Source organism: Cavia porcellus, unplaced genomic scaffold (genome assembly GCF_034190915.1).
Source record: "Cavia porcellus strain 051 isolate PalLab524CR breed Dunkin Hartley unplaced genomic scaffold, mCavPor4.1 scaffold_11, whole genome shotgun sequence".
In the NCBI taxonomy this organism is placed as follows: Eukaryota; Metazoa; Chordata; class Mammalia; order Rodentia; family Caviidae; genus Cavia; species Cavia porcellus.
Genome location: NW_026947494.1, coordinates 78,519,630 through 78,531,259, shown reverse-complemented (window position 1 = coordinate 78,531,259; position 11,630 = coordinate 78,519,630).

Below are 11,630 nucleotides of genomic sequence, written 5' to 3'. Positions count from 1 at the left end.
AACATAATGCTCTTCAGGTCCATCCGTGTTGCTGCTAATCATAGCATTTCATTCCTTGTTTCATGGAACAAAGACAAAACAAATCATTTAAAAAATAGAATGAAGATATCAATACTTTGTATGTTATTATCTTTAAAATTGTTCCTTAGAGTACAACACATGGGCACAAAAATTTCCCCAGTCCATATTAGCACAAGCCTCCTTTTCAATGAACTAAGTGACACTAATAGTGTAACTGACTTGCATTGTTCTCTGTTTTCTTCTGTCCTTTTCCCTTTCTCCCATCCTAGTTCATTTTTCTGTCTGAGTAATTATTGCCAATTTCACAACATCTAATGTGCATTTTAGGTCTTACTTACACTTTCAGTTTCTCATACCAGGGAGGCAAAATGTCTACACATGTAAATCTGATTTATTTCACTTATGAGTATGATCTCAAGTTGCATCCATTTTCCACTTAAAGTGTTTAGTTTATATATCTCTATGACTGAGTAGCATTCCACTGTAGTAAAAGACCACATCTTTTTATCCATTCCTTGGTTGATGGAAACCGGGACTGTTTCCAAGATTTAGCTATTACAAATTATTCTGTATAAATGTGAGTACACATATAACGCTGTGGTAGAGTGCTTTTAATTCCTCTGGGGAGATAACCAGGAAGGGGGCAGTGCAGTCAAATGGAAACTGTAATCCTAGTTTACTGATGAAACTTGGTGCTGATTTTCACAATGGCTATATCAGTCTCCACTCTCACCAACAGTAAAGAAAGGTTCCTTTTTCTCATAGCCCTGACAGCATTTGTTATTGGTTAATTTCGTGGTGATAGTCATTCTTTCTGATGCGAGATGAATTCTCAGTATTGCTTCAATCTGCATCTCTCAAACATTTTTTTCATATACTTACTTCCCATTTGTGTTTCTTTATTTAAGTAGTCTAAGTTAATCTCCAATGCCCATTTTTGTATTGGGTCCTTCAATTTGAGGGGTCTCATATTTTTTCAATCCATTGTATGTTGTAGAGACAAGTCCTTTATTTAAGGGAGAATTGGCTAAGTTTTTTCCTACCCTGTAGGTCGTCTTTTTCATTGTGTTGCTTTCCTTTGATGTGTAAATAATTTTTAATGACTTGAGAATCCAGTTGATTTTTGAAATATTTCCCTTGAAGTTTGGGTTTATTCACGAACTCTTTGCCTATACCTATATCTTCAAGATTTCTACCTACGTTCTCTTTCAGTGTATTTAATGTTTCTCTTTAATTATTTGTATCTTTGATGCATTTTGACTTTAGTTTAGTACATGGTAATATACATGGATCTAGCTTTTGACTTTGGCATATAGAGAGCCAGTTTTTCAGGATCACAAAGAGACTTTAATCCAGCTAAAGTGTTTGTACCCATTGTCAGAGATAAGGTAACTGAATGTGTGTAGAGTTAGTGGTGTCTGTATCTTCTAATCTGATCTACTTATCCTAGGTAAGGTTTTTTGAAAGTACTATGCTGATTTTATCACTGTAGCTTTGTTAATTTCAAAACAGTGATTCTGGTGACTCCTGCTTTGCCTTTACTGCCGAAAATTGCTTTTGCTTTTTTAAGTCTTCTGTTTCCAAATGAATTTTAGGATGGTTTTCTCCAGTTCTGTGAGCTATGCTTATGGTACTTTGACTGGGATTACTTTAAATCTGTATAACAGTTTTGGGAATGTGGCTATTTTCACTATGTTGATTCTTCTAATCCATGAGCAATGGGTATTTTTCCATTTTCTGATATCCTCTTTGATCTTCTTTCAGAGTACCATAATTTTAAATATACAGATCTTTTACTTCTTTCATTAAATTGATTCCTATTTCATTTATTGGATGCTATTGTAAAGAGTGTGGTATCCCTGATTTCTCTCTTAGTGAGGTTGTTGTTTATGTACAGAAATGTTAATAATTTTTGTTAACTTTGTATTCAGCTACATAACTGAATTTGATCATTAAATCTTTTAGTGAATCATTAAGGTTTTTGGTGGAGTCTTTGGGGCCTCTATTAGTGTCATTTCGTCTGTGAATAACGATACTTTTTCTACCTTTCCAATTCTTTTTTCTTTTATTTCTATTTCTTGTCTAATTGCTATGGCTAATGTTTCTAGAACAATAATTAGGAGTCATAATAGTGGCCATCTTTGTCTTGTTCCTGATTTTAGATTGAAAACTTTCAGGTTTTGTCCATTTAGTATGATGTTTGCTGTTGATTTGCCATAGACGTCTTTTGTCAGATTGAGATAAAGATGATGTATTCCAATTTTCTGTAGATTTTTTTTTTTACCATCAATGAAGTTTGAACATTTTCAAAAACCTTATATGCGTCTATTGAGATGATCATGTGAGGTTTTTTTTTTGGCTTTTTTGGTATGATGCATTCATTTATTGTTTTCAGTATGTTGAACCATCCTTATTTTCCTGAGATGAATCCAAATTGGTCATGGTAGGATTGATAATCTATTTGATGATTTGCTACATTCTATTTGCTAGTATCTTATACAAGATTTTTGCTTTTATGTCCACTAGGGAAACTTGCCTGTAGTTCTCTTTTTGGACTGGGTATTTCTCTGGTTTTAAGATCAGGTTAATACTTGCCTCCAGGAATGAATTTGAGAGTATTTGTAACTTTTCAATTTCATTAAAGACTGTGAAGAGTATTGGTATTATATCTTCCCTAATTTTCTTGCAGAATTCAGCAGTGAGTCCAAAAGGACCTGGGCTTTTCTTTGTTGATAAGCTTTTACTTATATTTTCAATTTCATTTACTGATATTGGGTTGTTCAGAATTTTTATATCTTCTTGATTTAGCTTTGATAATTCATACATATATAGGAGCCTGTCCATTTCTTCTGTTTTCCATCCTTTGAGAGTAAAGATTTTCATAGTAGGTATTGATGATCTTCTGAATTTCCATAGGATCTATAATGATTTCACTTTTTGCATTCCTCATTGCATGAATGAGTCATCTTTTTCCTTTTTTGATAAGGATGGCTAAGAGTTTATCAATTTTATTTATTTCAAATAATCAACCATTTTATTTATTAATTCTTTGTACTGTTTTATTGGTCTCAATTGCATTAAATTCTGTTCTGATCTTCATAATTTTTCTCTTGTGTGGGATTTGGGCTTGCTTGCTTTTCTTTTTCTAGAAGATTGAGGTGCAGCATTAGAATGTTTATATGTGCTTGTTTTATTGTACTGATGTGAGAATTTGCTACTATAAATTTGCTTCCTAGGACTATTTTCATTGTATCCCGCAGGTTGCTGTATGCTATTACTGCATTTTTGTTTAATTATAAATAGTGTTTAATTTCTTCTGTGACCCATTGGTTGTTCAAGAGTTTGTTAATTAATTTCCATGTGTTTATGAAGTCTTTTGCAGTTTCTTTTGCCATTAATTTGCAATTCATTCATTTGTTAGATAATATATATGGAATAATTTGAATTCCTTTGCATTTACTTAAACATGTCCTATGGGCTAGCATATAATCTTTTTAGAAAACACTCCATGTGTAGCAGAGAGGAATATGAATTTTGATATTTCTGGGTGGAACCCTCTGTAAATATCTACTATGTCCATTTGTTCACAGATTTGTTGAGTTCTGATGTTTCTTTGCTGATTTTTTGTCTGGTTGACCTATCTATTTGTGACAGTGAAGTATTAAGTTCCCCCATTACACTTTTGTTATTGCTTAATTGAACTTTTATATCTATTAATATTTGTCTTACATATTTGGGTGCTCCCATATTTAATGCATAAATGTTTATGATTGTTGTCTCTTCTTCATGAATTATTCCCCTATCAAGCATGTAGTGATCTTGTCTCTTTTAATCATTATTGGTTTGAAGTTAACATTGTCAGCACACAGAATAGCTATCCCTGATCTTTTTCTGTGTTCTTGTCACATGGAATACTTTTTCCATTGTTTGGCTTTCAGTCTATGAATTTCTTTTTGAGTTAGACATGTTTCTTGCATACAGCCTAGTGTCAGATCTTGTTTCTTGATCCATTTTGCCAATCTCTTTTGATTGGTGAATCGAGGACATATCCACTGATGGTTATAACTGATATTATTGATTTATCTTTGTCATGTTATTTTCCTGATGTTGGTTCTCCACTTTTCCCCACTGTTTAATTGCTTGCCCTTTCTGGTGTTTTTTTTTTTTTTCTGTTGTTATTATTATTAGAATGTTATTGTTCTCATCTCTGTGCAGAATATCTTTCAGGACCCTTTATAGGTTTGATTTTGTGGTCATGAATTTATTCAGTTGTTCTTCATCATGGTAGTATCTTAGTTCTCCATTAATTTTGAAAGAATTTTAGGTGCATCACTCTTGGTTGGAAATTATTTTCTTTTAAGAACTGAATAGTTCACTCCAACCTCTTCTTGAAGGTTTATGTCAAGTTGTCTGCTGTGATTTTGATGGGATTTTCTTTATAAGTAATCTATTTACATCCTCTGACAACTTTTAATATTCTATTTTTGTGCTGAATTTCTGAAATCTGGATTATTGTAAGCCTGGATGTAAATTTATTTTGGCCGTGGCTAACTGGAGTTCTATATACCTCACTTATTTGTATATCAGATTCTTTTCCCACTTTTGGGAAATTTTCTCTCATTACTCATGCAAACAGTCTTTTTATGTGATTTGTGTTGCTCTTGCTTTATCATTGACTCCTATCAGTCTTAAATTATTTTTCTTTGCATTGTCTTATAGTTATCGAATTGTTATTTCCATTGTTTGTTATTTTTGGAGAGACTTTCCACTTCATTATCATAAGCCATGACCTGGTCTTTGAAGTCTGACATTCTATCTGCAGTTTCATTCAAGCAGTTTTGTCAATTTTTGATGGAATTTAATTTTCTGAATATCAGTTTTAATCCATTGCATGAATTCTATTTCTTTGCTATATTGATCATAATCGTTTCCATCATTTTCATATTGGTCTCTATTTTTAATCAATATCTACTCTAGATTTGCTAAGGAATTTCATTATATTGTTGTCATTTCCTTTTTCACTTAAGAGATTATTTCTAATCTGACTTCTTCAGTAGCCTCATGAATTTCTTTCTTTACTTAAGTTTCTATTATTTCAGAAATTTCCAGTGCATGTCTTCCATTTTTCTCAATTTTGCTATCTTCTGGTTTGTTCTTGGTGGCTGGGGGTTGAAGGTTGCATTTTGCTTCAGCATCTTGTCATTTTCTACTTAAAGGATTATTTTGTCTTATGTGTTTATTCGCGAGAGTTTTTGTGGTACTTAACTTTATCATTAATATCAAGGTTTCTCTAGTAGAAGTCTGTTCTTTATGGGTGTCTTCTATGTGTAAGAGGTTCTTTGTGTCTGTTCCAAGATCCTACCTTCCCAGTTAAGAGTTACATGTTGATATCTGTTTGGCTCAGTTTGTAGTCCTTTGGAATGCTGAGGTGTGGTGCAGTTATTACCTCAAAACTTCCCAGATTGTTACAGAAGTTAGAACAACTGAGTACAACAAATATGAAATCCTAGATAAAATAGTATAATTAGCAATAACAATAGCATCAAACATAATTAAGAAACTGATAAACTGTGATAAATATTACATTTGTAGATGGAATATCTATAGTTATATAACAGAATCAACCATAAGTTGGGAACTTGGATGCAAAGTGATTCCCCTTGGTAGAGTGGTTTTATCCTGTGGTGGAGAAATTTAAGAAGGACAGTGGACAGAGCAGCGATAACTGAAAAGAAATAAAGTAGAAGTAAATCTGAAGGCCAAAGGATAACCACACAAACTTTGGGAAACTAGAGAAGTGAAGGAAAAAATGAAGGAGTAAGCAAAGGATTATCAAAGTTGACCAGAAAAATTAGAAGGACTATTCATTTATATAAAAATAAGATTAAATTTAAAGATGTAAAGATCTGTTTTCCTCCTTTCTGCTTTCCTTAGGAAAATATATGCAAAAGGCAAAAAAGTAAGGAAAAGGAAACAAGCCAGAAAAGAAGAAAAACAGAATTCTCTAGTGTCCACAAAGAGCCCCAAACTCTTAGATTACACTGCCAGACCTGAAGTAGAGTTAGTGGTAGATTCGATGTTAATCATGGCCTGCAGAGTGGGACCTGGAGGCCAGAGTCTTTAGGCACTACTTTATGTCCCTTAGCTGTATACCACTCCTTAACCCTGTTTCTCTTGTGGTGTCCCCTTCCACTTGCAGTTCTGCTTTCAGACAGAGATAGGAATGTGCCCAGTCTCATGCACCCTTGGTTCCTGTTGGCCCTGCTCTGTGTTCCTCTTCCACTAGAAAGTTTCTGTCATCACAGGTCATTTGTTGCAGGGTGGGGTGGAGTGCTATGATACGGTCTGAAACTCTGCTCCTACTGCTAGGTCCACAGCTTTTTTACTCTCAATTCTTACTCTTCTTCCCAGGTGGGGTGCTGGCTTCCCATTCACTGCTTTACATGTTCTGTTGCCACTGCCACCTACCTCCACTGTAGCCTGTAACTTTCTCTTGCAAGATGAGGGTAGGGGTGGGGAGGTGTTTTTGGGTGCCTTTCTGCTCCTGCCCTTGGTGGCATAGGGTTAATCTGTGGCTGCTTAGTCTGGTGCAAGGCTATCTACTCCCTGTGCCTAACCACAGGTCATGGGGAAGGGTTAGCTTTTCCAGTTATTATGCAGCCCTGTAGTTAATCTTCTTCTTAGTGAATCCAGTTAGTGACTCAAGAGCACAAAACAAAAGGGAAGAAAAGAAAAGAAAAAGGAAAAGAAGAGTGGAAAAAAAAACAGGAGAAAAAAGGATAACTGGTTGATTGTCAGAGAGAGAGCAATTCATTCACCCCTGTGTGTGTTGGCCAAATTTACTGCTGGACTGTAGCATCTTCTGTTTGGAAGAAGGAAGAAGAGGCAGTGACTTTATTTCCAAAGTATATCTGTATGGCTTAAGTTAGCCACACTATTTTAGTATATGCTGTATTTGTTTCCTTATCTTTAGATTCCAAGTATAGTGTATAGCCATCTGAATCCAGCAACCCATGAGCAGCTGGGTGGGCTGGTTGGCCACTTTCTTAAATCCTTTATCTGTGTTTCACCTGATCTGTGAGCCTCTTATTTCAGATAGATTTTGGCTTCCGGGTGTATATCTTTCCCTTTCTTCCAGTCACCTGTGTTTTAGTTGACTTCACTGAGTGACTATGACTGAGGCTCCTCATCTGTTCAGTCTTCTTGTCACCCTCCATTCACTTTTGAGGACTTCCTAGTATTTCATTATGTATATAGTATGTTAGGAAATCTTTTTGTTTTTATGTGAAAATATTAATAAGAATTCATAGGACAGTAACTAAATAATTGGAAAAAGTATACTGACAAAATGAAATTATTATGATATAATTTTAAGATTGTAATTTACAACACTACGCAAAGAGCTTGAACAGTGTCACCACTGTCATAACAAAAGCAAAATACCTGTAGCTTAATGACTCTTAGGCCAACTGGAGAAGTGACTTTGGAGGGGAAACAACATTCTGAAACCTGAAAAGACAAATACATCCAAAATCAAAACAAATCTGCTTACCTGGAGTGCAAACTGCTGGGAAGTGACTAAGACACAGACAAAAGAGAAGAGAAGATGCGAGCACGTTACGTATACGATTGAACCAGAAACTCCAGAAAATGAGAATAAAAGAAAACATTAAAGATACACAAAAATAGTTATAAAATGAAAGTGGATATAAATCTAACCACATTCATAATTACTTTAAATCTGACAGCTTAAACACAACAAGGAAAAAGTAGAGATAGATCAGAGTTTTAAACAAAATCTAGTTATATGTTATTGATAAATAATGTTACTTTAATGGTATAGATAAATTTAAAGAATAGAATAGCTGAACAGAAATACAAGGAAGCAGATCGCTTACATATCTTAATTAATTAACTAGGCCCAGTAGAAATATATACAGCACTTCAGCCAAAAACAGTGGAATGCACTTTCTTCCCAAGTGAACACCGAATGTTCTCCAGTAGGACCGAGTTCAATGACAATAGAAATCTCAATACTTTTTATCATATAAATACTCAAAGTATACTCTCTAACTGATAGAAAATAAAACTGAAAAAAAAACAATGTTTGGAAATTTATAACAGATTATAAAGAATACACAAAGGAAATTAGAAAATACAACTAAGAATATCAATAGAGTATGTCAAAACTTATGGGGACTGTGAAAGTGATGCTTGCAGAGAAATTTATGGCTAAAAATTCCCACATTAAAAGACACCTCAGATTAATAACTATACTGTAAGGAATTAGAAAGGTACATGCTGACTAAGTCTGTAGAGAGAAGGAAATGGAAGTAAAAATTCTTGGGTATCTGTATTCAAAGGAACCAAGTTGAATATTACTTTATAGCACATATGAAAATTAACACAAGTGAGAACAAGAACTTTAATTTAGGCCAAAAACTATAAAATGTAAGAAAACTTTGGAAATATTCTGCTTAACACTGGTGTTGGCAATTTTCATAGATACAGCAAAACAGACAAAAAAAATTCGGTAAATTCGATTTGAACTTTGTACAGCAAAGAATACTATAGAATACTATCACCATAGAACGCTATCTGTCTGTGTACCTACCTATCTACAATATATAAATATATGAATTAGTTTCCAAAAATATATAAAATTCAGCAAAAAGCCAATATCTCGATTCAAAAATTCACAAAGAATTTGAAGAACCAATAAGCATCTGAAAATATGTTCTATTTCATTAGTCAGTAAAGAAATGCAATGGAAAGTCACAATAAAATATTACTTAATAGAAATGTTAAAATGGAGAATGAAAATAAATTAAACATTATTCATGGTTTACAGCAATGTACAATAATGCATTCCTTGTTGAAAAGTTTATTATTTCCTAGAAAATTAAATGTAGAATGCCCACATGCTTCAGCAATTTTTTCCCTTCCCTTCCCTTCCCCTTTCTTCCTCTTCCTTCCCACCCCTTCCTTTCCCTTCCCTTCCCTTCCCTTCCCTTCCCTTCCCTTCCCTTCCCTTCCTTTCCTTTATTTATTTCTTTTCTCTCTCTATTTATTTTTGTCATATATCCTCACATAAATTGAAAGTAAGAACTTGAACAGATATTTGTAAACTAATATTCATGACACTATGACTCACAATAACCAAAAGATAGAAATAAACCAAATGTCCACCAACAGATGAACTGTAAAACAGTCTTGTGATAAAATATCAGTCAGTCATTAAAAATTGAACTTCTGATACATACTCTATGGTGCACAAATCTTGTAAACATTATGTTAGGGAAAATGATTTAATCTATATTCTTATTAGTCACTTAGAATAAGCAAATTCAGAGTTCACAAGCAGAATTGAGGTTACTAGAGACTGGGGGAAGGGAGAAAAACAGAGTTGTTATTTGCAAAAAATTTTATTGGGGATGATGAAACTATTTTTGTATAGACAGTGAAGATAATTAACCCTGGATTATAGACTTACAAATGGTTAGAATGAAATCTTATGTTACACATAATTGTTTTTTTTTGTGTGTGTGGTTTTTGGGGACAGGGTCTGGCTCTGCAGTTCAGACTCATCTTGAGCTCACTTTGTAGCTCGGGCTGGTCTCAAACTCACAATGATCCTTTGCCTCAGCCCCCCAAGTGCTTGGATTACAGGTGTGAGCCATCATGCCCACCTTCTTACACATAATTTGCTATAATAAAAAACTCATAATTTATAAGAAATGCAACAACATCCTAAACAAGATTAAACACAGTTAGAAAAGGGAATCTGGCCCCAAGAATGTAAGTTCATATTACTTTTCCAATTTGAAATAATGAGTCAATTTAATATACTATACTAACAGGATAAACAAGAAAGCCACACAATCTTCTTAGCAGACATTGGACGCTAGTTTGGCATCTCCAATATCCACTCAGGATTATAAGATTCAGATAGCTAAGAAGAGAAGTTAATTTTCCCCAACTGAAAATAGAGTACGTACTTTCCAGACTGAGCATCAGTATAATTAATGGTGAAAGATCAGAAACAAAAAGAAAATGGCTTCTTGGCCTTTTGACTAAGATGAAGTGGAGAAGCAAAAACAATGTCTACTCTCAATTCTTCCATTAAACATAGAGCTCATGATTCCAGTCGTGGAAATTAAGTAAGAAAACAGACATTCTGATTAGAGAAAAAGGAGTAGAATTATGTTCATTTGTAGATGTCATGACCTTGTACACACAAATTCTAAGTAACACTTACAAATAACTATTAAAAACAATTAAACTCAACAAAGTTAAAAGATAAAATATCATTACAAACTATTTCATTAAAATAGCAATGAGTAATGAAATTAAGAAGAACATTTACAATAGTACAAAAAACACCACATAGGGATAAGTTGAACACTAAGGGCACTATTGTTGTAGTAAAATTTTAAAAATCACTGGAAACAGTTAAAAACTTAAATGAGTGAAAAATACATTCATATTTTATGGATCAGATGACTTAATATTGTTAAGATGGCAATACTTTGCAAATCATTTTACAGATTTACTACAATCCTTATCAAAATCTCAGTGTGCTATATACAAAGGTTAACAAATGTATGATTAAATTCACATGAGCATTCAAGTTTCTTAAAATACCCCATATCATTTTTAAACAAAGGCATAACTTTAGAACATTCGTATCTTCCAACTTTAGAATCTAATGTAACATACATTACAAGTAGAAGGACAAAGATAGAGGTCAATGGGATTACTTTATTATTTGAATGAGAATAAAACAAAACAGAACAATGAAAGCAACACAGGACTTCACAAGGTAACAGGAAATCAACAGTGGCTACCGTAATGTCTCTTGTTTTCTTCAAAATACTTGTCCATATCTTCACACACAATGCAATAAAAAATAGTGTAAAACCAATTAAAAAAAGAATGAAAGCATTATGGGACTTCAAAACAACACAAGAGACAATATGGTAGCCATTGTTGATTTCTCAGAGGGATTCTTTTTAAAAGATCAAAAATCTACTGTTATACCTCTTTTGAACTCAACATTAAAAATGCACCATGACAATTTAGTGACACAGTACAGTTCCTACAATAACTGTAACAAGAGAATATGTGCATACTGTAGAATATACAGCTGCAGCCTTACCTCACACCACACACCGAAACTAACCCCAAAGGCTCACAGACCTAAGTCTGATTCTCCAAAATATAAACTCTTACAGGAAGAAAAGCTTGTATGATCAAATATTGATTACTAAAATTAAAAAAAATACAAAGAAAACGTTCAAATAGGAAGAGGCATGGGGAGGGGAGAAGGAAGGGAAAAGAAAAACAAGAAAATAAAGATAAAATGGAAACAAAGCTTTTGTAAATAAGAAGGAGCAGAGGGAAAGACAGGAATGTAGGGAAGTGGGGAAAATGAGAATCAGGGTAGATCGCGAATGGGCACAAGTTCCAAATGAATGTGATCATTATGTATATATAAACTGTACAATAAATTTAATTAATGATAAAAATGTTCATTTTTTCATCTTCAAAAAAACCTATATGGTCATGCTTTACTAAATTATGATGTTGAATGCATAACAAAAGCAGAT